This window comes from Podarcis erhardii, assembly GCF_964252035.2.
Source record: "Podarcis erhardii genome assembly, chromosome: 2".
NCBI lineage: Eukaryota > Metazoa > Chordata > Lepidosauria > Squamata > Lacertidae > Podarcis > Podarcis erhardii.
In genome coordinates, this window is record NC_138498.1 from 56,296,666 (window position 1) to 56,322,733 (window position 26,068).

A 26,068-nucleotide genomic window follows, 5' to 3' on the forward strand; every position below is an offset into this window, starting at 1 on the left:
AGGGAGTCTGAGGAAGTGAGGTGAACAATGGTGACAAGAAGCTGACCAATCCATAGGTCTGGACAGCAGCCACTTGAGAATTCTAAACCGAGCACTGGAAAGTGGCCAATATAACACCAGTTATTAAAAATGTATTCAGGGGAAATTCTGGAAATTACAGGCCAGTTAGTTTAACATCTGTTCTGGGAAAACTGAAGGAAAGTGGGGGGTTTTAAGGTAGAATTACTAAGAATATAGAAAGACGACTGTCATTTTAAAGCAGAACCAGGATAGCTTGTCTCAGCAAGCTGTACAAGTTCTTTGAGAGTGCCAACAAGCCTATAGGCAGAGGTGATTCAGTTGACATTGTGTGCTTAGACTTCCCAGAAGCTTTTGACAAAAGTCCCTCAGCAAAGGCTCGTAAAAGCAAGGTGAGGTGAGCTCCTCTTGTGGATCAGTAAGTACCGTAAGTGGTGAAGAAACAGGAAGCAGATACTAGTGATAAAAGGACAGTTCTCCCAACAGAGAGAAAGTATAGTCTCCCAAGGATCAATATTGGACATGTGCTTTAAAACCTGTTCACAAATGATCTGTTCTAGACCAGGCTTCCTCAACCTCAGCCCTCCAGATGTTTTTGGCCTACAACTCCCATGATCCCTAGCTAGCAGGACCAGTGGTCAGGGATGATGGGAATTGTAGTCTCAAAACATCTGGAGGGCTGAGGTTGAGGAAGCCTGATCTAGAGCTAGGAGTGAGCAGTGGGGGATCCAGGTTTGCTGATGATACCGGATTGTTTAGGGTGGTTTAACCAGAAGGGATTGTTAAAAGCTCCAAAAGGATCTTGTCAAACTGGGTGAATGGGCAGTAAAATGACCCGCTTGTGGGCTTCCCAACTGGTTGGCCATTGTAGGAGTCTGTGTGGGGCAGTGGTTAGCATGTTAGAGACCAGGGTTCAACTCCCCACATTGCCATGAAGCTCACTGGGTTATCTTGGACCAGTCTCTATCTCTCAGCCTGACCCACCTCACAGGGCTGTTGTGAGGTTAAGATGGGGAGAGGAAATATGCCACTTTGAGCACCTTGGAGGCAAGGTGGGATTTAAATGTAATAGTAATCCCTGAGTCTAAATTTGCCTGACTGTACCACTGGTTCTTTCACAGCATAGCATGGTTAGTTATTATGTGTTCAGCTGCACTTCTTCCATGTAAACAAGAGGGAGTGTGCACAGCAAAATGCTCTGTGACTGACAAGGCTGGATGGCTTGCCTCTCCTACTCTAATGTTGTGAGAACGGCAAAAGTTCAAAATGAAACCTCTAACTTCAGCAAGGCATTTTGGACAGAGGGGTTTTATGGTCCACTGGTAGATAATGAAGAGGAATGGAATCTGTAAAAGGCTGGGCCACACTTATTAGGGAAGGCTTGTCTCAAGCTTTTTCAGCTACATATCCAAAGACAGGCATTTATCACTCTCAAGAACTCCTTGTGTATATGTGAAGGAGGCAAACCAGATGAAATCTTTGTCCTTTCACCTGGGCTTCAGGCCAGCCTTAAAATATCTCTTGTACCACATCCAAAAACAAGGGGGGGGGGGGAATAGAAATGCCAATGATTGCTCTTATTTTCTTAGCTCGTTGAAAGCGGATGTCATTGCAGTGACTTGTGCTTTCAGAAAGACATTTGTTTCAAGGTCTCCATCTCATCCTGCAAACTTTTGATCCTGGTAAGTGATGCTGAATTTTTACTAGGGCTTCTATTCTATTTAATGTGTTAAGTTTATTATTTATTAGATTTAAATCATGTAGAAAGTTGGGGGGGGGAGAGAATCTGCCCCACTTCCCATTCTATTTTCCATAGTCTCCCTTGTTTCTAACTGCACCAATATGTGAAAAGAGGAATGAACCACACATACAACCCTCAACAAATTAATTCCCTGTTTAGCAGTTTGAAGCAAGTCCCTTCCTTCAGGAGTGCCATTTCAGTTTCTGAACTTCTAGCATCCTTTCTTGCATAGACTAGCCAGCCCCCAAATTCCTCAGAGTTTAAAATAATGAGGAACTTTTGCACCTCTCTATTCTTCACTGTGGTCTTTCAAATTTTGCAGAATACTTCTAATTTTTCCTCTTGACTTCCTGCAGTTGAAGGAAGCCTCATAGTGGCTTTTCCATTTGTTTTCCCCACCTCCATCTCAAACAATCTGCAATATGTCTGTGGTTATTAAAGATCACAGCATGGTATACAGATTCAGTTTGGGTGTGTTTGCAGCCTTCTCTCTCTAACCCATGTGCGTCAAGCTTTGAGGCAGACTTCCTCCAGCAAAATGGGGGGGGGGGGGACGGACCTAATCTTTATAAGGCAATAGCTCTGCTTCATATTGGATTATTTTATACCAGATGGAATTTAACTTAATTACACTGTCTGAGCAATGAGAACACAGAACTTTGTGAGTCCCTTTTTGAAAGCTGAGAGAACTGGACTTCAGGCCTTTTATTATTATTATTATATATATCTTTTTTTTCTCATTTGGAATGTAAATTAGAGTTGGGGAGAAGAGCAGACTCACCAGGTGTCCCTACCTTCCAGGGATGTCCCTGATTTAGAGAAGCCATCCCGGTTTCTGATTTGATCCCAGAATGTCCCACTTTACCTTAGGATGTCCGTATTTTCATTGGAGAAATGTTGGAAGGTATGGAGTTATCCAATCCCTAAGCCGTCTGAAGGCAATCCTGTATAGGGAAGTTTTAAAATGTTTAATGTTTATTATTATATTATATATATATTGGAAGTTGCCCGGAGTGGCTGGGGCAACCCAGTAAGATGTGTGTGGTATAAATAGCAAAATTATCATTATGGAATGGGACATCCATAATTTCATCAGAGAAATGTTGGAGGGTACAGGAGAGAAGGGATTCACAGAATTCTGTGAGAATCTCACAAAGGTTTGGCAGCAAAACTAAAAGCCCAGGTTCTTTGACTGATTTTGTCTCCTATGATTTGAGCAAAGAGAAAATTTATCTTCTCTCAAAATGAAGTCACCACTCCAAAGCAAAAACCAAGACCCTGTTCTCTTTCCTTTAGCCTCCTTGCCTCTCTGTAGCTCACATTCCTATTCCACATGGTTTCCACAAGATGAAAAGTGATGGCTTGTTCCCCCTCACCAATCAAAGTCCTTATTCTTTCCAAAGTCACTGACACAATGAAGGGCATTTTGACGCCTATACAAGGATATCTATTGTAGCTTCACAATCACAGCTTTTTCTTCACAGGAGAGCACCTACAAGCTCCTTGTGATACTGGGAAAATATTTACACTGGAACCTACTTGTGAGTCAGACAGAAGGGGGCATCAAACCGCACCCAGATTTTTAGTAACTCATCAATAGACACAACAGCTACTAATCCTCCCTGGGCTTTAATTTTTACCTTGAGAATAGCTTACGGAGCAGTATGATGAACAAAAAGTATTATGTGGGAGAAACCCTGTGACTCTTAAGAAGGGAAGATGGTAGTAAAACTGCTGAGAGCAGAAGCCAGTGAACTACTGGATGGTGAGATGCATATACAGGATGTATTAATCCTCGTAAGCACATTAGCCTGGAAGTGGGTTAAACCACAGAGCCCAGAGCTTGCTGATCAGAAGGTCGGCGGTTTGAATTCCTGTGACGGGGTGTGCTCCTGTTGCTCGGTCCCTGCTCCTGCCAACCGAGCAGTTTGAAAGCACGTCAAAGTGCAAGTAGATAAATAGGTACCGCTCTGACAGGAAGGTAAACGGCGTTTCCGTGCACTACTCTGGTTCGCCAGAAGCGGCTTAGTCATGCTGGCCACATGACCCGGAAGCTGTATGCCGGTTCCCTTGGCCAACAAAGCGAGATGAACGCCGGAACCCCAGAGTCGGCCATGACTGGACCTAATGGTCAGGGGTCCCTTTACCTTTAGTTCCCACTGAAGTCAGTGGGGCTTATTTCTGAGTAGATATGCATGAGGTCACATTACTACTCATCATGTAGTAATAGTGTTGCATGGAGGGGGAATCAATGCACTCTTTTTTCTTTTAGATTTGTTAACTAACTCAGTGGTGCTGTGGGGGCAGGAATTTGGAGCAGACGTCTAGGGGTCACAAGGGGCAGGTGAGCTCCAAAATGCAGCAGGGTTGGATTATCACATTTTGAAGTAAACAAAGAGCAACCCCGCCCAATAAGACCATTAAATCCAGAGTCTGCCCTCTTAACAGCAAACTAGAATAACCTTTTTTAAAAAAAAATTGGGGAAATTTTGAACTAGGCTCATATGCTAGAGAGTATGGTTACTTTACTTGCATTTAATAAGTGTTAGAAAGTTTAAAACTTCCCAAGCTTTACCAATAATGCATTTGTGCTTAGCCTTCTTTCACTGTTATCAATGAACTTATGATGTGGAAATATTTCCATGGAAAAATAAAGCCCTAGTAAAAACTACCACCCCATATCACTGATGCATGCTCATGCACAATCTTGGATTTTTCCACCTCCTCCCCAATCCCATTCCTAACACTTACAGCAGCCTTCTCCAATTTGTTGCCTCTCAGATCTTTGGGGCTACAACTCCCATCAGCCATGCTGGTTGAGGCTAATGGGAGTTGTAGTCCAAAACATGAATACAGCACCAGGTTAGCAAAGGCTAACTTACTGTGAGGACCCTGATGAATGGAATAGAGAACATTCATTTGGAAAGCATTGAAGTAGCATTTCTGCTTTGCCCACCTTATTTCTGATTGCTAGCTGCTTTTTGCAAGTCTGTTCAGCATGTTCTCCACTCCCGAAGTGCTGTACACCACTGCCAATGTACTGGGAAGCAACAGCCCATGTTTTCTGCTCTGTGGGCAAGCACTGCATTTAAGGAAGATAGGGGAAAAAGCTAGCTCTTTATATCGCATACTGGCAAAAGATATCCATGCTACTGAATAAATGGAAAATGTATTCCAGGACAGATTCAAAAACCTAAAATCTTATTCTTCATCAGGCCATTTGAGGACCAGAAAAAACAGACTGTTTCTGGACCTAGGGTTTTTCATTTGCTAACCTGAAAACATTCCTGTGGCTTCTCCCTGATAAAGAGGCAGAATGGGGTTATGAACTGTGGAGTTGAAAGGAAACCAGGACAAGGAGAGGGAGATCCTGGGACACAAGTTCAGTGGAATCTTCTTGGAATGGCATTTCATCTTGAGGGAAGCTTCATTCTGGATTCAAAATGGTGCCCAAAATGGTGCCCAACTGTATCCAAACGGATAAAAACCTCAGAAACCATTGTACCAATTTTCGGTAACTTCAGTAAAGTTTTGAAGGATTCAGTCCACCATCTTGATTCAAAATGTCACCCAATTGTATCCAAACATGGACAAAAAGCTACTCTTTGGTATCAGTAATTATAATGCAAAATCTGGTTATGGTACGTTAAAGGGTGTTCAATTGCATGGCAGAAAAACAACTTTCCAAAATATATAGAAGAAGATACTGGCAGTCTCAAATCACCATATCCTTTCTAACAAGATTTCCATTCATCCTCAGCAACCACTCCCAGTCCCTGCCACCACTGCTCCTTCAGTTCTTTTTCTTTCCCCTCTACTCCTGGCTGGGTTTGCTGCTTCATCCCTCCACCCAACCCATAATCCCTGGTGATTCCAGATGTGGCCCACAGTCTTGGGGCTGTTAGGCAGCAATGGCCACTGCACAAAATCATTATTCTAATCCATTTCTTTTCCTTGAAATATGTTTTCTCCAAACTTCCAATTTAGTACCATAGGTGCTCTAGATGACCCATTTATGGAGCATTCATTCTGATTTTCTTGCACAAAACATATGTGGTGGTTACACTAAGTCCGCTCTTTATTGAGCATTTGTTTTGATTTATTTATGGTACACTTATAGGACAATAAGCACTGTGGTTTTTGGGAGGCTCTTCCTTTTAACAGACACCATAAATAGTTTGTGTTTCCAGGACAGCATCTCATGTTAATTCCTACATCAAATTCTGTTCTGACTACTCCCCCCCCCAATATATTCTGTATGCATTTCTTTTTCCTTTTCTTCTGTTGTACCTTGTCTCTCTCTCTTTTGTAAGCTGCTTTGTGAGCACATAGCTCCGAAAAGTAGCTTTCAATATTTTGAAAAGGCAAATGAACTGGATGAGACAGCTGAAAAACCTGCCTGTTATAAATGAGGATCTGCTCCAATCATGGGCAGGTTCCACATTTTAGCAGGGCCAAATCAGCATCACCAGGTACCTGGCAAAGTCCAAAACCTCTTCAGGGCCCCCACTTCCAGCCCCACAGAACCCATTGGCCTTGCTGCAGCTTTCATTTGTCAATGTCTTCTTGTAACCCTCTCTGGCCCTGGGGCCCAGAGGGAAGGGAAATGAAAGGCCAGGCTTTCTCTCTATGTGGAGATCAGGATTGGGATGTGAGGGAAAGACTGGCTGAGTGAAAGGGGTTGTTGAGGTGGAGAGGGACTCACTGAGGGCATTTTCTCCCAAGGGGTTCCCCAGAAACTGAAGCCAGTAATGTCACTTTTTCCTCAGCTAAGTATATCAGCACCTGGTGGGCAAAATGAGGTGGGGAGTGTTTTCAAGAGAAGAAAGGGCAGCAGGTGGCAAGGGGTACCCGGTGCGCCCCCGCCATCAAACGACCCTTTTCAAAACCAGCCACCACACCAATGCTCCACTTTACATGAGCGTGTCCAGCCTTGGGTGTTTTAAAGAGATGGGCCTGTCACCATCACGTCCAGTTTTGCCTTTATGCCATGAAAAGTAAAGAAGAAGAAGAAGAAGAAGAAGAAGAAGAAGAGGAGGAAATATTTGCCTTCCGCTTGCAAATTTTTACGATCCCGCTCTAGTGCAGTCCACCCTTTCCTTAGCAATGGAAGACTCAAAATAAATACAGATCTCTCTCCGGCTCTGTCGAGTGGGTCCATCTAGTTTAATCATCTGTCTAGAGAGGAAACCCATTAGAAGCATGATTTACTTAAGGGCTGTGTTGTTGCTGCTGCCGCTGCTGCTTCTGCTGCAGTGCCTCCTGCCCGCCAATGACTGTGCTAGCGGATCAGATGAGCCTGTTGTTCTTCTTTACCGGTCCTGCTGTCTGTCAGACGATTGTCTTGGGTTTCCTCCACCCTCCCTCTTCTCCTGCCAGTGTCAACTTGTGGCTATAGATTTAAGGGGTTTGTCTGCCACCGCTCCATCAAACAAGGTCTCTGAGGCAGCTGGAGAGAGCCGGACAGCAGCCAGCACTGAACAGACAGAGCTTTCCCCCCTCTCTGGTAGCAGCACCCTGTTCTGGACGCCGTTTTTGGAAGGCTTGCAATGACCTGATCTGCATGCTGTGACCTGTCACTTCTGTTCTCTGCAGTCGCCGAAGGAAGAGGAGGAAAGCTATATAGCACCCAAGAGAAACTGTACAGGAATCCTGTGGGAGAGGAAAACCGGCATACTGAGCTGGCACACCTCCCTCCCTGTTGTCCAGATTGCTACAGGCAAGGATTCTGCTTCCTGGCAAAAGCTCCCACAGCCGTCAGCAGGTAAGAGGAAAACCATCCGGTGTGAGCCTGGGATAAGGATCCAAGCCAAGAAGGGACTGAGTGAGAGAGGGAAGATAAATGAGGGAAAGCGGCAACTCCAGAAGGAGTTTGTGGTTCTTGCAATGCAGAGGATGCTTCCTGGCTCTAGAAAAGACAGCAGTTGCCAAGATTGTTCTGCATGTTGACATTAAGGCAGTGAATTGGGGCTCTTGGCTGAGCAAGACTTTTATGTGCAAATAGCATGGCCCACAGGTTGGAGGGTGTCAGGGAGTAAGAGTCTTCGGAGGCCAGGAAGTAAAGGCTCCCCTTCCCGTAGCATCAGTCGCGGCAGTGGAAATGATAGGAACTGTACACTGTATATTTGCCTAAGAAAAAGAGGGCTTGCTGGATGAGTTTAGCTTGGATGCTAATTGTCTGCTTAGTGCTTTCCATCGTAGCAGCGGTAGCAATGTAGTTCCCTAGTTGTGTATTTATTTAATTTATTTGAGTAATGCATTTAATAAATATACACTGTTTATTTAGTTCCCTTTGCCCCCATATTACTCTAACTTTTAAGGATACAGATTCTTCCAAGGTAGCTTACAAGTGAAATCAAAACACATTTAAAAAATTGAGCAGACAATACCAAAACATAAAAATCCACCTGGCTTCTTCCCACAGGGCAGTTGATGTCAGTTGGCCCTATGGAGAATGGAGATGGGGTGGGGATGGGGAATCATCCAGCGGAAGCAGAAGAAGACTTGTAACATTACCTTAGCCTGGTCCTCTTTCTCCCACGGGTCAGTTGGTGGTAGGTGGCCCTGTGGGATAGAAGCAACAGTTTAGCTGAAGGAGGCTGGGATGTCTTCACCACCTGCCTCCCACCATCATTCATGCCTCTTCTTTCCTTTCTGCTTGTGACATGCCACAATCTGAGAGTGCTTCCAGACAGGTGTTTATTGTGGGATTGGTGCTGCCCATACATGCAATTTTTTTAAGCACCCAGAAAGCATCATTGGCAGCCTATATCCTCCCTTAACTATTGATTTACCCTTTCTGTGAAAAATCTGGGAAGTTAAAAAGCAAACAAACCTGTTGCCAGTGACCCATTTCTGATATCTGTTTGACCCTTTTGCAATATTAAGCCCTGGTCTGGAAGCACCCTGAGAGATGGGGCTCTAAAGGAGCCTTACGTGTGCTGTTTATGTACTCAACATATCTCCTAAAGCATTGTCTATTTATTTATTTACACAATTTATATAGCACTTAACTACAATCATCTCTACAGGGACGCAGGTGGCCCTGTGGGTTAAACCACAGAGCCTAGGACTTGCCGATCAGAAGGTCGGTGGTTTGAATCCCCGCGACGGGGTGAGCTCCCGTTGCTCGGTCCCTGCTCCTGCCAACCTAGCAGTTCGAAAGCACGTCATTGTGCAAGTAGATAAATACCTTCCAGCAGGAAGGTAAACGGCGTTTCTGTGTGCTGCTCTGGTTTGCCAGAAGCGGCTTAGTCATACTGGCCACATGACCTGGAAGCTGTACGCCGGCTCCCTTAGCCAATAAAGCGAGATGAGCACCGCAACCCCAGAGTCGGCCACGACTGGACCTAATGGTCAGGGGTCCCTTTACCTTTACCTTACAATCATCTCTAGTGCTGTACAAGAAATATTGGATGAGGTGAAGAATTGGGGGGGGGGTTGTTGTTACCGCACTATTTATTGCAGATTCTGGAGTGATTTTATCTGGTCCCCGGTGGCTCTCCATGTTTTAATTGCTGTGTGGTAAAATGTTCGCTCACAGCTTTACACATGTATATAAGGGAGAATGATCTTTCTGGTGTTGTGTGTTTGTGAAGGAAGACCCAACATTTTAATGTTAACTCTCAGTTGGCATTTTTAAAACCAAGACTTACAGACACCAAGACACCACGATGGTGGTGGTGGTGATACCACTTAACGTATGTGCTTCCAAACTGTAAAGCTCTTTACTTCTGAAATGTGACTATTTTATTATAGTGCCTGTCGTCTCACTAGCTTGTTGGCTTGAAAAGCAAAGTGCAATTCTGTCCCCAAGACCATTGCCTGGAAAACATTGCCACTCTGTTGCATCTGACCACATGAGATACAAATGGCTATAGGACAGGGATGTGGAAGCAGATATTTGCCTGACTGCCTGTCTCTCCCTCTGCTTGTTTGTTTTGCTTGTTTGAGATATGATAGCTCCATGATGTGAATTTCCCACATTCACACACACTTGGGGTGGGAGTGGGGAGGATAGATATCTACCATTCCAGCCTACAGAGTACTATACTGTTACAGTCATGATCTTTGATAGACTTTTCTTGCCTTCATATTGCAATCCCGTCACATGCCTATTGTGATGCTCCCCACACTTCACCAACAGAGAGGAGCTCTAAGGGTGTGGTGCTTTGGTTTCCTTTGGAAGGAGGACACCGAAGGCCTATTGGCATTGTGTAATATTTGCACTTCTTTACAAACACACAGATCAAGCATAGGTGGAGGCTTGTGTTAAAAATTCCAAGGTCCATTGCTCCACAGAGGCGGCCAGCACCCTGAGATGTTTACGGAGACCAAACTCAGCTCTCTCTGGGTGCTTCCAGATGATCTCTTTTTAAAAAGAGATTAACCCTCTTCTGAGCAAATATCCAATTTTACAACAATAAACTTTCAGTCAGATTTATGGTGCTATAGCAGAGACGAACTGCTGCAGGTTTTGCTAGTGCGTTTTCACACATTAGCGTAATTCAGACACATCATGCAAATCCAGAGATCAAGTACCCCAATTTGGAACTTCCCTGCTTAGATATTGAAATGAAAGCTATCTGAAATGGAATGCTGTTTAATATGCCATTGGTAGGCCAAAACTAATATTTGATTAAATTGAAATTGACACACCAAGCAGTACTATTGAGTTCAAGGTAAAGGAGCACAGTACGGTCTCTAAAATCTTCTGCCACTATACACCTCAAGCTTTTGTAGTTTATAAAAATAACACCTGTTGAGCTAGTGGCTTATAGGTAGGCAAACATGTTCTACTTGAGGAGGTCTACAAATGTTTCAGATTTCAAACTGATCCAGTAAAAATGGTCACATGAACAGCAAGATTTAAAGTGCTGAATATGGACATGTCTCCTCTTTTTATTCCAATTTTTGAACAACCATACCATATATTGCTTTGCTATTTTGGTAAAAACCACTGATGTGCTTGATTCAGGCTTATCAGGGAAAGCAATCATTCATTGGCCTGGTGAGGTTCTGAACATGTGGATGGAAGAACTGAAAACTGCCCTGTGCTCTCTTGATGAAAACTGAAAACTGCCCTGTGCTCTCTTGATGAAGGGCAATAAAACATTTTTAATTCATAATAAAAACTACAGCCTGTGGCAATAAGACTTGGCCTTATATTAGTTTCTCCTAACTCGTTCTCCGAAGTAACAGCGCTATGTGAAGGGGGATAATTTTCAGTGCCATTGTGATGGCATTCTCCTGGGCCTTTTGGTTGTCAGTGATGTATCCTCACGGCAAATTGCTCTATGAATTAGTTATCACTGAGAGAAGAATTGGCATAGTTCCTACTAGGAAGTGTTTGGGAGCCCCCAACTGGGTCTTCCAAGCCCCCTCTAGGTGACTGTCTGACTCATGAAGATGCTTAAGTTTGGACATATTGAGGTAAATAGTTATTTGGTGCTTGACATCATTCGTGTCTTAATGTCTAGTAAACTTAGTTGAAGGACTGGGTGGTTTTTCCTGAACTTTGGCCCTGTTGTAGTTCTAGTTGTTTCTGCTGAATGGATCTAGTTGCCGGGTGTATGGATGGAGGCTCACTCACAATGGCACATGCATCTATCAATTTTAGTAGAGTCCAGATATGTGATATAAACACACAATAGAAAACAAGCTCAGAAACTACTGACACAATAAATATTTTTTTGCCATTGAAAGCACTATTTTTAAAGGATTAGATCAGTTGTCACTAATGGTATTTGTCAGTGTGAAAGAGGGTGTATTTATCGCCCTGCCATCTGACTACATTTGTATCTTTGTTTGAAATCCCTGGGAGTTAAACTGCTTGCTGAAGTAATGCAGTAATGTTTTGGGTGTCTCAATGCAGCTAAAACCAAGCCCTCTTTCCAGCTCTGCTGAAATCACATTGCTAAAGCCCCCATGGGCATTGCTGCGCTTCCAGTAATGAGTATCATTAGGTCAAGGTGCTTGATTACAGGATATGATCCATCCTATCTGGGAGCTGCCAGACACTGCATACACACTAGATCTTTAAACTGTATCCTTCAAAGCATATTCCTCTCTTATAGAATCCTGGGGAACTGTAGTTTGTTGAGGGTGCTGAGAATTGTAGCTCAGTGGGGGTTAAGCTACAGTTCGTAGGATTCTTTGGTGAGGAGGAGAAATGTGCTTGTGTTCACAGTGAAGAAGTGCGCTTTGATACATGTGTCAGGCAGGACAACAGGGACAGAAAAGCGCAGTCATAATAGATGTAGCGTGATAGACATGTATACACTTCCTTCACTTTTTTTCTAAGAGGAAAAGCAATTTCAGCTGCAACCAGGAGCAGAGAAAGAGTGGAAGGACCAGCTGTGAAAACCTTTCTTCTCCATCTGCTTTCCTGCTCAAAATCAAGCTCTCTCTTCCACCTCCTGGGGGAAATGGGTGGATTGTTTTTGTGTGGGTGGAGAAGCAACTGGGAAGCCATTTTGAGTGTGTGTGATTGGGACGGAATAGTCGCAGGGGACTTAAGCAGCTTCTTCCCCTGCTGCCATTTCTTCACTCCCCATTGTAGCCTTTAGGGCTGTTGTTGTTTAGTCGTTTAGTCGTGTCCGACTCTTCGTGACCCCATGGACCAGAGCACGCCTTTAGGGCTACTTACAGTTTAATACAACAACTGTGAAACTGTTATACGTGTCTACCTTCTAACACCCAGTTTGGCCCTGAGTGGTTCTGTGACTTGTGATAGGGTGGAGGCAAGGCCTCTCCTCTTCCAGGAGGGGAGGGGTTGTGAGTGGGAGCAGCTTCCTGCAGCAGCAGGGAGGTGTATTCGGTTCCCTGCTTCTGATTTGCCCCGCTGCCGCGACCAAGCCCTTCAGCCGGCCAATAGGGCTGGCTGGTGGGCGGGGTTAGCTGCATTTAAGTAGCTGCGGCAGCGCTCTGTCCCCAGTCTGTTCCACAGCAGCAGCAGTGCTGAGCTCATTGAGACAGGAAGGAACATGGGGAGGCAGCAGCGAGGTAGGGGAAGGAACACAGGGTGGATGCTTGGACTGATGGGAACTATATCTCAAAATAGCTAGAGGTACCAGGCTGGCAAAAGCTGCTTCAGGCACACACACCCATCCTGATATTCAAGGTACCTTCCTCATCACCTTTTGTGTTTCCAGAGCCCATTTTGAGCGGTCTGATGATTTCTCCAGAAGGCTTCCAGGTGCAGACTCACGCACGAGATTGCTTTGTCCCTTCTGTGAATGGGGGCAAGCTCAGAAAAGTGCAGGGGAGATCACATTTGAGTTGTTTGCTTCCACATTACTCGGCTCACGAGAGTAGAAAGTTCATGTGAGTAATTATTTCTGGAAGCGAGCAGCTGGCTGATTATTAACATAGACTCACAGAGAAATGTCCGTGCTACCATTCATGCATTATGAGGTAATGCTGCACCCCTCTGACACATAGATTAGTCTTCATTTGAGGTAAGGCAGGATGGGGCGGGGGGAGAACACATTAGAAGTGACCATGTATGGATATGTAGATTCCATATGCTGATCTAATGAACAGATTGCCTAAATTTGGAGGAGTATTCAGGACATGGGGTATATAGAAGTGAGCCAATATTGGCTGAATCATGAAAGGAAAAGTAATAAGAATCTCAGGTGATTGCAAATTAATTCCATGCTGTAATACAAACAACTTTTCAAACTTGAAATCTATGGTATATGTATGTAAGTGTAGTCTTGGGGAAAGGTTTCCTCATTTTACGTGCATGGCTCATTATATTTCCCCAAGATTCTTCCAGGGAGCGTGATTGAGGAGCTGCAATATGTTGTGGACCTTTCTCTCCATGGACAGAGGGGGAGTTCTTGGGGTACAGCCTAGGCCTCAATAGTACTGTACAGTGCCAGAAACCTCCACGGCTAGTGCAGCAGGGGCAGAAATGAGGTATGTTGGGGGCAGATGTCCTGATGTAGCCCAGGAGAAGATAAAAAAACCAGCCAGCCCTGGTCATCTAATCCAAACCCCTCCAGTGCAGGAATCTTTTGCTCAATGTGAGGCTCAAACAACCCATGAGCCTGAGATTAAAAGTCTCATGCTCTACCAACTGAGCCATCTGCCTGCTAGCTTCTAAAACATTATCTGTATGTGTCTCACGTGGAGACCAGAACACTGGGCCTGCCCAGTCTCCTGTTCATTGGACCAGTCCAAATACAGAGCTCTAAGTACAGATGGGAGCACATTATTGCCTTCAATAATATGTGTGAAGGAATGATGCTTCTTGTATGTGTGTGGCATTCACCTAGGTGTGTCATTTCATAGATGCTTAGTTAGTAAGTAACAATGCAAATGATTTTGGATTGACGTGACTCATAATTTTTCCAACATAAAATAATAGGCGATTTATATACTGGTTTTCTTAAGACATTGGTTGGTTTACTAATCTCATGAGACTCTGCTAATCTTATTTTGTGAATAACCAATGTTATATGATCACAGCCTCACTGAGTGAATAAGTGCAGTTTAAAAAATTGTGGAAAAACTAACTGTTCATGTCCCTGCTTTATTATAAGCATCTTATTTTTTAGCTTAAATAGTAAAATTCATTCATTACAGCTGAACCCATTGTTTGATCTGATATCTTTGCAAGCCGGGAATTAGCTACATTGAAAGGGTAGGTATTAGTCTTTTTTGTACTTCATGACAATTCAAGCAATTTCCCCTTAAGTACCTTGTATTTGTGAGCTTGAATCTGGCCCAACATGCTTCATGTTGAATGCCTTGCCTGCTTGCAGGTGTTAAAGTGGAACTGCTCTTAATGATAGCTTAGAGGTTTCGGCCAGCAAGGAATGCGTCAGCCTGCCTCCCCATAGGAGTGAGTCACTGGAAGCTTATTATGTCAGTACTTCATCATCTGCATTGTCTCCTATTGTCTTCCTGGCACAATTCAAAGTTTGAAAAAGAAGGAGGAGGAAAGCCATAGATCCCTTAAAGCCTTTGATCCAACATATCTAAGGGACCACCAACTCTCCATGATGGTCTGGAAAAAGCCATTTTGAACTGGCCATTCACATGGTAGGGCCAGATCGCATCTCTGTGCATTATTCCCGATGCCATGCCCCAACTGCAGGCCCACATGCTGCCTTCCTATAGCACCTCCTGTCTTTTGTACATGTATTGTCCAAGTGGCCCTAATCATGGTTCAGCATTCCAGTGGCACCCATCTAAACAATGGCTAACACTAGCCAGAGTTTTATGTTTTAAGGTTAGAGCTAACCATGATTAAGATAAATGCCAGTGAAAATGGTACCCAATTTTAAAAGGCAGGGAGAGTGTGAGGGAAATTTGTGTGCAAGAACAGAGAAACTTTGAGGAGGGAATGTACATAGGGCATGTACACACTACATGATAGCGTGCATTCAGTGCTGAAGGCAGGTGCCTTTTTGTGGTGCTCTAAACATGATGTCACCCCCATCCCACACTATCTGTCAATCTAAAAATGCATTCTTCTGAAAAGTTTAATGTGTACACAGAGGGCACTTTTTCAGGTCACTTCCCATTGGGCAGACCTTCTGACATTGCAGGGCTGTGGTGTTCTGCCTCGCCATGTTTAAATGGTTTATGAATAAAATAGGCAAAATAGGAGGTGACTGAGCTGCCTCTGTGTACTGATTTACAGTGGTACCTCGGGTTAAGTACTTAATTCGTTCTGGAGGGCTGTTCTTAACCTGAAAATGTTTTTAACCTGAAGCACCACTTTAGCTAATGGGGCCTCCTGCTGCCGCTGCACCGCCACCACACAATTTCTGTTCTCATCCTGAAGCAAAGTTCTTAACCCGAGATAATATTTCTGGGTTAGTGGAGTCTGTAACCTGAAGCGTATGTAACCTGAAGCGTATGTAACCCGAGGTACCACTGTATATCCTCTGTACACCAGTATATCCACACACTCATTTCAAGCCCCTCTTTTGAAAGACTACAGTTTTTAAAAAGACCTGTGGAAACACTAGTTGAGGGGAAGGGAACAGAAAAGACGACTGTGTACTAGTCTGAAATTTTGCCCACCTGTGTATACAGACAACAGGGATAGCAGTTGCAACTTTAAATGACATCATCATGAGAAGGAGTGTACAATTGCAAACTGCTATGTACAAAGTGCACTGTGGAAAAAATGGCTCCATGTGTACACAGGCATAGTATGTTCCCGATCCCGTAATAATTGTTAAAATGTTTTTCAGAGAATTAAATCTGCCCAGGCCCTCAATAGCAGTAGCATAAGTATAGAACTTCCTTCCCATGTGGCAGAGATAGCCACTGTGTTGCTCTCCAGAGGTTTGACTACATTGCCCATCATCCCTGAGGGCTGATGGGACTTGTAGTCCAACATGTGGAAGGCCGCAGGTTCCCCACCTTGCACTACAGAGTGTGTAGATGGCTTTAAAATTAATTTCTTCTATACAGTTTATACACACACACACATATACAGTGCCTTAATGAACAGTAACCTTGATGCAAATCTCAAAGCAGAGCATTTTTCTTTTAGGATGTAAGCAACCCAATTGCACGCCTCCTCAAATGGACATGTTGGTGCAAGCTCACTCTACTCACCAGAAGAGATGCTTCATTCAGAATAGTTTCCTACAAGGAAATAACTTTCTTAGGATGTCATATACTCATCACTTGAGGCAGTGCAAACGTAGTTTTCCAACAGTATAAAAAAGTGATGTTCCTACATAAAATGATATTCTTGTAAGAAATATAAATGTGTGCTGTCGCCCTACGGTTCAGATTTTGACACAAGCTGAAGCTCTCCTTATGCTGGTTGATAAAGTGCCTGTACACCACTTGTCTGTTGTACGCCTTTTGACCAGCATCTGGAAGTCCAAACTGACTTCGCTTAAAAGCATTGGGCTTAAGGTGTGAGGAGAAATACCTGCCATGGCCCATTCACACGTAGAAGGCATCAACTGGCTTGCAGTTATCAAGGGACCAATAAGTAGGGGGTTGTTCCCGGCCTTAGCTATTGCTAAGCATGATGAAAGGTGCACTTTTCTCTCTCTTTTATGCAATCATCCGGACACACATAGTACAAGCAGAATCCAAATACTGGTCGTTTTGTTCATTTTCATGGTGCTTCTCCTGACTAAGTTGTGGGTTCTCTTTTGCAAATAGAAGAGGAAGGGCAAAACAGCAAAGAAGTTGTTCTTACCCTGTTTATAGTCTGGCTAGAAATAGCAGGTATCTTGTTTGAGAGTCTGCCCTACATTTATTTACATTCTCTATCCAGCAGTGAAAAATGGCGCCACATCTATTTACATCACTTAAGGGTCTCACTCTCTGGAGCAGCAGATTGTTTGAGTCTCTCTTTTAGGCGCTTTTCAGAAGTCCAATAAGCTGAATGAGTTTGGTATTTCACTGGTTCAAGTTTAGGCAAGGGCACGAAGAAAAAATGTGTTCTGCATGGTTAGGAAAATTCTACAAATATGTCTTTTCCACTGGATTTTCAACCACTTGAGGTAAAACACCGACACCTTGACTTTCTAGTCTACTGCAATACCTCCAGATCCAAGTGATAACCAACCAGCCAAAAACACCCTGGGTCTGAAGTAATTTGGGTGTACAATATTGCAATGATAATACAGTATAGAAACAGGAAACTTCCGAGAAGGTCATCACTACTTCAGGCCCAGATTCGAAATGTGAACAAGCTGTGCACCTAACTGCAGGAAAGACCATGGGGCATCTCTTCTTCCTCACCTTCCAGAGATTGTACTAGGTAATTGTTAGTTAAACCAGTGACAACAAATAATGAAATCTACTGACAACTGGTCCTGCATAGGTCCTCTTGAAATGAATTCCAAAGGTAGGAGTTTTGTGAATTGCACCTATGTAATAAGAAGAACACTCTAGATCAAACTTCCTAATGTTTAGTTGGAATCTCCTTTCTTGTAATTTGAATCCATTGGCTCAGGTCCTACTCTCTGGAGCAGAAATAAAAAAGCTGGTTCCATCTTCCATGTGGCAGCCCTTCAGATATCTGAAGATGGCTGTCATTAGCGTTGGAATAATAGGCATGCATTTCAACCAAATATAGACTCTTCTTTAGCATTGCTTCATAAGGCCTGTTTTTGTACTTTTCATATACTACTTACCTCTTCATATACTACTTACCTAAGTCCTAAGAGCATCATCAGAGGCCCTTCTCTGAGCTTCCCAGCAAGCTGTGATACAGCGGGTGGTCAAATGAGAAAGGACCTTCTTTGTACTGGCCCTTGGTTGTTGAATGCTCTATCCAGAGAGGCTTGTCTGGCACCTACTTTATTATTATTATTATTATTATTATTATTATTATGCACCAAAGATCTTTGATCTGCTCAGGCCTTTTAAACTCTGTACTTGTCTTATGTTGTATTATGTTGTGGTCATTATAATTCTGTGGAGTTCATAAGTTTTTTTGTTTTTTTTTGTATATTTTAGAGATTGCTATGATTTTTAGACTCCCTGATTTAAAAATAATTGTATTTCCTTTTACCATGTTTTTTAACTGCTGTTGTGCAGAATTTTCTTTCTCTGGAATTTGCATTATTTTTATATGCCACCCAGAGAATAGTTGTTATTGGGCAACTAAGAAATAGAATAAACACAACAGGCTACAGCACACACATGCTGCTGAGCCAAAATGCTGGTTCACACAGTCCGGCTCAATCTACTCTGACTGCAGCAGCGACAGTAGCAGCATTCCAGGGCAAAAGTCCTACCCCATCTCTGCTATGGGAAATTATGTTAACTGGGAATGGAAGGGAATGAGATTGAATCATGCAAAAAATGTAGGGTGTATAATTGAGTTTGGGCCCCTCCCAAAAAGGTGCAGTCCTCTTTTCCTTGGTTTCTCATACTCACTGTGCAAATTTATTTTTTATGGCTTCCTTGTTCATTTCCCTATATGTGAGTCAGTCCTGGGAAAGAATCAGCTTTTTTCTCACATGCATCTTAAAGGGAGAAGCAGTCAAATGCACATGCATGGCACATTTTTGACATAGCACATAAATTTACAAATAAACAAACAACACCAGGTGACATCAGGTGTGGGGCAGGTAGAGGGGCAGCTACCAATGCATGATTGGATGCCCTAAAGTCAGTTTGCCCAGTCATCTGATGTCACTGGGACTTCGGGTGAAGTTGGCCCACAAGACTACTGATAATGATCCGGCACACAGAGCCAAAAGGGCTTTCCACCCACATTCATTAGGGTAACATACTATAACAAATGGGAGGTGGGACATAATTAAATAAATCAATTTAAACTGCAAAAAGGTGTGGAAAGGGCTAAAATGGTGTGAAAAGAGTGGGAAATCAGCTAGCAATCCTGGGAGCCTTTGCGCCAGCCTTTGAGGAATGCGGAGAGCTGGACTGAAAGCCACCATCACCACCATTCACGCCAGTCTGGTAAGTGCTGCTGGCTTTTTTAAAGGGTTTTTTAAAGGTTTTAGAGGGTGTTGACAGGCTTTTTAGCTGGTGTTCCCCAATAAATGCAATTTCACATCTACGCTCGGTACCCGGGAAAATAACTGCCCTTCATCTAAGGATTACACAGTGGTTTATGGTATAAAAACACAAAAATACATAATGTAATAACAAACAAAACAATACCCTACCACAGTTTAAAAGACCATAGATTTTTTTAATTAGCCGAAGACCTGGGAGAAGAGGAATGTTTTTGCCTGGTGCCTGAATATATGCAACGAAGGCACCAGGTGAGACTCCCTGGGGAGAGCATTCCGCAAATGGGAAGCCACCACACAGAAAAAGCACCTGTAATGTTTAATAAAAGAAACACATAATGTGACATCATTGGACCCACCATTTTCCTACCCTCACTCAGATTCATTGAATGCACGCTTGCAGGGAGAGAAGTGCTGGCTACAATCATGCTGTGCGATGCCATTTCTGTTATAGCCCAACACCCTAATATGAACTACAGTGGTACCTCGGGTTAAGGACTTAATTCGTTCCGGAGGTCCGTTCTTAACCTGAAACTGTTCTTAACCTGAAGCACCACTTTAGCTAATGGGGCCTCCCACTGCTGCCGTGCCACCAGAGCACGATTTCTGTTCTCATCCTGAAGCAAAGTTCTTAACCCAAGGTACTATTTCTGGGTTAGTGGAGTCTGTAACCTGAAGTGTATGTATCCCGAGGTACCCCTGTACATCAGAGATATGTCATGAAGATGTGTGTACTCATATATTGAACGTGCTAAGGAGACAGGGGAGTGGTGAGGATCAGCGGCTTCCACCATATGTCTCTATACATGAAGGCCCCTTTAGAAAGATTGTCCTATCTGGTGAAACTTCAGTTGTTTTGGACTACAACTGCCTTCTGCCCCTGTTGCAGCCCCAAACATCTGGAGGGCACCAGGATGGCGGAGGCTACTGTGGAGCCTACAAAATCACAATATCAAACAAATCATTACTTAGAAAATGTAATTTTTATCTGGAAGAAATTCACAGAGAACATACATATTGTAGCAGCTGTGATGACAGTATACTTTCCACTGGGTGGGAAGCAAGCATATCAAGAGGGGAAAAACATCTCCTGGGTCTGTTGTTTCTCTGGCCTGCTATACGTTGTGATATCTTAGGGGTGCTGGAAAGGGTTTTCAGAGAGTGTCCATTTATACCAGATGTAACCACTCCTTAAAGAGACATAAATAGATGAGATATACACCCCGAGGTCTGACTCTTTGTGGCAATAAAGATTTCATCACACATTATAGGGCAGATGGGTGTTAGTTCATTGAGAGTTCTGGCTTGTAGCATAGATTTGTTTAGTTACCATTTTTGACCTCTGCACCATCACTGGAACAAATGGCTTTCTGTAGGCTGATTCTCATGTTACTCCTTAAAGATATTAGCATAGTGTCATAGACTCAGAGGGCACACTCCGGTGTGAAGGTATGTGAGAACCAAGAGTGAGAAGTGCCAAGAGGCAAGCCTGTCTCTGACAGCTGTTGCAAGCATTAATACTTTGGGCTTACTGGACATTTAATTATTCGCACAAGTGGTCTGTTCAGGTCTGTTCACATGAACAGGGGAATATGTTATAGCAGGGGTGCCAGGGTGGTGCTGTCTGTATGGACCCTAATCAGCTGCAGCCAGCATGGTCAATATTCAGGGATGGTGAGATGCTTACTCCTAGGTAAGTGTGTACAATGGGTTGTACAATCGCCATCCTTGAAGACAAAAGCTGCATGCCTGTGTATACTTAAGCTCTGTTAGACTTAAGAACAAACATTTAAAGGATTAAGCTCTTAGGAACCAAAGGAAGCTGTTTTGCATCAAGTTAGATCATTGCTTGATTGAGCTCAGTATTGCCTACACTGACTGACAGAAGCTCCTTCTGGTTTCAGGCTGTGGTCTTTCCCCGTCCTACCAGAAGGGCCAGGGATTGATCCTGGGGCCTTCTGCATGTGCAAAGTGTTCTCTGCCACTGATCTACTGTTCTGCAAGTAGTTGTGAGAAGTTCCCACATAGAGAGAGAACCACAGGCTATGCTAAATGCTCCTTAAATGCATATCTCCTTGGTAGTAAGCTACCATAATAACTATCCCTACATAGAAATGATTATCTTAGGGCAGTTTGTGTTTACTTGGAACCTTCTTCCTTTAGATATAGGAACATATAGGAAAGGGTTCGTCAACTGGTGGCCAGGAGATAGACAGTTCCAATTGCACGACATAAAGCGTCTCCTTCTGAATGTCAGAAGGAGCGACATTTGAGACTTCATTAGTTTCCTTGATTGGTATGTCCTGCGCCTGATAATTAGGTCTGAAGATCTGAACCTCCCCTGGCAGCCTTGGAGAAGTTGCTTGGGAACAGCAGCTTACCGGGAAGCAACATAAGCCTTTCAATATATAAATAGCTTGGGGGCAGCCCTTCTCTGACACGCTGTTGACCGCATTGTGCCAACTGTTTTCTCATCTCAGAGAAATTGCTGATTTACATTATTAAACCAGTTCTCTGGATGCCTCCATCTGCATACTCATCTAGGACTATTGTAGGTTATGGGTTTAAAAGGACATTTTTATTTTGATAACCTTGTGGTCAGTGTTATTCATCATCTATGCGTTCAGCATAGAATCTGTTTCTGGAATCTTAAAAATCTAGGTGAGCCTTATCAAAATAATTCCTTCTAACCCTCCCTGGCCCTTAGGACTAGCCAGCACTTTCTGTAATAAACATAAGTAAATAAAAAAACAACCCCATGCGTTCTTAACCTTGCCAGCTTTCCCAAATGTTTATAACTGGAATAGATAATGCAGGTCAAACATTTGTGCCTATTTTTTTATTTACATGATTTATTCCAAGCACAGAACTTGGAGTTCCCAAGCAGGCATTTGATTTGCTTATTTCCACCTACCCCACCACATTGTTCAGGCCAGTTTAATTGTGATGAAAGACTGAATTTGGAGACTCACTTCTGCTGAGTTGGCATCATTAGGCACCTGCTGAGTCCCATGCCTCAGTAGGGGCCCACTGCCAATCCTGGGTGTCTCCTGTCCCCATGGTCCTCCCTACTTGCTGCTGTCACCTTGTCCATCTGCTCCCTCCAAGGGAACAGAGAGAGGAACAAAAAGAAGCATCACTCACCTCATTCTGCCCTGTCCTCTCCCTTTGGGAGGTGTTGCCTGTGAAGCTCAGAGAAAGGCAAGTGAATGGGCACAGGCAAATTGCAATGGTGGCCTAGCATGGGTTGCCAGCACCCGGAGTTAAACAGAGGGGTGGGTGGGAGAGAAACAGAGAGAGTACACATGTACATTCAATTGCCTAACAGCGTCCAGGTCACCCAGGAGATTGCAGCCGCAAAGATAAGAAAAGAAGAGTCCTTCTGTTGTCTGGAGAGGTCACTTTCTGGTTCACATGGAGAAGCTGTTTTCAATGGAACCCAGCAACAGAAGCTGTATTAAGGCAGTACTGGGTGCTGAAATTTTGCACCTGGGGCAACCTGCTCTGTGGTCCCCATGCTACGCCACTCAATGGTGGCAAGAAGATGGAGGAGGGGGTCCCATTCAGGAAGTGGGGGGAGGGGACGATTAAGAGCCCCTCACCCAAAAAGCCTCCTGTTTCCAAATCTGCTAGTTGTTTCTACGCACTTGTTCATGAACACATATCTTTTATGTGTTCTGGTGAAAAAGCTAGTGTTGGGAAATTGGCCATACTGCTCTTGGACTCTTTACATGAGACAACTGGCCACAAAAGTAGATGCATGGGCTTTGGTAGCCTTGCTTACTTTTGTGAGGGGGTTGGGGTGGGGTGGAATCCAGCACTGACTGTGAGCCAGAGTCTTAAGGTCTGACTTTTACTACTGGGAAAGTGAAAGATTCATGAAGGGTAAGTGGTTACACGCAAAGTAGTCATGTTCTTGCCTCAAGCGAGCTAGAGGTGGGCAGGAAAATACAGGAGGCAGAGAGAAAGTGAATCACAGTGCTTACTTATCCTGGGTGGAAATAGAATGGGTGCTCTGAAGCCAAGCCTTTGGAGTTTCTTCTGCAACTGGCAGGTGCACTGTCATGACTAGGTTTAGAGGCAGCGCTCCCCACCCCCATACATTTTGCAACCTGAGGTAAAGGACAAGAAGTTTGAGTCCACCAACTGGACATACAAATGCCAACCAGACAGATACTTGACTCTTACTTGTGCCTTCCACAGTACCTGAGAGCTACCTTAGAGAGGACAAGGTGGACCACGTGGCACACATAGCTCTGTTTGCTCTGTCTCGTTCCCCGTCCCTCCCAGTATCTATCTGCTGTCTGAAAATGTCAGGCAAGCCATAAAGGTGACTTTGGAGCAGTAACTCTTTCAGCCAAGCTTACCTCACAGGGTTGTTATAAGGACAAAATGCAGGCACAGGAACCATATATGTATGATGTCTTGAGCTTTATTGGAGGAAAGGTGGCTTATGCATTCAGTAACAAATTGAAACAAAATAAGAATCCAAAGAACTGAAGGGTTTACCAAGAAAGATATGAAGAAAACTCTGATTTAAGAGCTGATACTATTTAACACAGTAACTCCTCATACCAGGCAGACTGTGCCAAAGTCAGTAAATTCCAGCAATATCAAGTGAATGCTATAGCCGTTCCTCATCCTTTCTTCCCATGGTGCCTAAACACGGTGAAAAGCTGGGTGGATTCTTATCAGAGCAGCTGGGTATTTGGAATTGTTATACCAACAAACCTTTCCTTCAGCTTCACCTCGAGCACCCTCTGCTGGAGAGCTGTTCATTTTCTGTCAATCAACCGAAGCCCATGCTTCTTTTTGGAATGATACAGTCTCAGCATTCTGTCTTCTGCCACTTCTCAGCTGGCCTATGTGCATAGAAACATTATTTCACTAAAGCTGTTTGTTGTGTCTGTTTAGCTCAGTGCCTATCCAACCTTTTCTGATCCACAAACAATGTGATGTCAAGCTGGCTATGCATATGGTGGGAATGCCATGCTGTGTATATGAAGTGAAATAAAGAACTCATTCAGATATGCATGTCTATTGCTTGAAGAATGCAATATTGAGTGATGACCTGCATGTGTGAATGAGCAATCACGGATCAGACAAAGCTGTTGTATCACCTGACCTCACTCAAGTGGCCAATAGCCAGGTGCAAAATGTGAATTTCAAATGCCATAATCAGGATGAATGCTCAATAAGCAGGTCATCTAGAAGTGCCATGTATTGTTGTTTTAAGCACTGATCATAAGGGAAGAAACTCTTAGGGCCAGTTTTCCATGTTTACTAACATCAGGTGCAAAATGTACTCAAATTAACATATCAAACCACATACAAACACAAACTGAAGTGGCGGAAAATCATGAAACACATACATTTTAAATAGATGGGCAGGTTTCGCTGCAAAACACACAGGAGCAGCAATCAAGTTTAATTTCCATGTGAAATCCAGCCATTTAAATGTTCGTGGTGCTCACTGTGCATATATATCTTACCAGTTAAAAATGGGTCCCTTTTACATTTGAAGTGTGACTTGTCCCTTAAATGCTGTGGGAAGGGCAGGGGTATGAATCAAGTCAGATAGGGATGGGGAGACCCAGCTTTCAGAAATACATATAGGCAATTTTAGTCACCAGGAGTTTGCCACATCATTTGGTATATCTGGCTTCTTGACAAAACCCTCTTGACTGTGACTTTTTGCTGGCATTAAGATAAGTAGGCATGGCACACTGGAGCAGTGTAATATTTTGAGTCTACTTTATATATATATGAAATAGCTTGAGTTTGGCACATACAGACATTTCCGTTGCTATAGTATACTGAAGGAAGAACATACTGGGTTTCTTAGTTAAAATGATAGTCAACTCTGAAACATAGCTGTCAATGTTTCCCTTTTTTTAAGGGAAATTTCCTTATTCCGAACAGGATTCCTCTCAAGAAAAGGGAAAAGTTGACAGCTATGTTCTGAAATATCCCTGATGAGTCTCCCAGGATCCAGTTTTACAAGCTCTCAAATGTTCCAGATTCCCCTCAAATAATCTAAAGGCTCATGGAGACATTTCTACAATTGTACAATGCAAGCTTCGGGAGAACTAGGATTTCTTTAGGAAGAGGGCATATTGCACTGGAGAGAGACAGAAGGGCAATTGAATGTGATCATATTGGCCACCGTAAAAGAAGACGTGGCGGTCTGTGGTTTTAAGTTCACATAGCTTCACACATGTAGCTTAACATGTATCTTTCTTTCCACTAGTAAGTAGAAACTTATGGGCTTGCTGCATATTCCATGCAAACATAAATAGATCCCCTTTTAAAAGGGGGAAAAATACTTTGAGGGAAGATTCTAAACAGAAAAAGGGCACAGGAAGAGTACTTAATATTTTCCTTACTAACTATTTCTGTTTTCGTTTTTATCATTATGACACCCCTCTGTGTGTTTGTGCAGGATAGCTTGAGTATGAGGGAATATAGCACTGTATGTAGTCATGGGACCAGATTTCTATTCCCAGTAAAGTTTCTTTCACAACTGAAAAAGTGCATCTATTCACAGGTTTCAATTACAAAAGCACCTAGACTACTTTTTTATTTTTATTTTATTTTTTGCAGAAAGGCCTGGGCTAAAAGTACTGGCGACTCAAGCTTATAATTTTGTCCGGTGTTATAGCACTGAAAACCCTTCATTTGCTCCTTTGCTTTTTGGTGAGAATTTTTTGTGCTTTGTTTTGTTTTTGTCAAGAGGATCAGGGAAGACCAAGAGGGTCGCTTAGGCGTCTAGAGGGGGGGGAGCAAAACCACCAGCAGAATGGTTTCAAGCAGAGTGGCTCTCAGGTGC

At 43.5% G+C, this 26,068-nt stretch overlaps 1 protein-coding gene across 5 annotated transcripts in view; it reads left to right on the plus strand.

Moving 5' to 3' along the window:
• Positions 1–1,609: 1,609 nt before the first annotated feature.
• FGF1 (fibroblast growth factor 1) overlaps positions 1,610–26,068 on the plus strand; it is a 49,853-nt gene continuing 25,394 nt past the window's right edge. For 2 of the 5 annotated variants that reach the window (XM_081852196.1, XM_081852199.1), the window contains exon 1: positions 7,062–7,523. The gene's annotated coding sequence lies outside the window, so the exon portion shown is untranslated. Of the gene's footprint in view, positions 1,705–7,061; positions 7,524–14,353; positions 14,412–26,068 lie in introns of those variants that run through there. The other 3 variants (XM_081852194.1, XM_081852195.1, XM_081852197.1) reach the window with 3 other exon arrangements.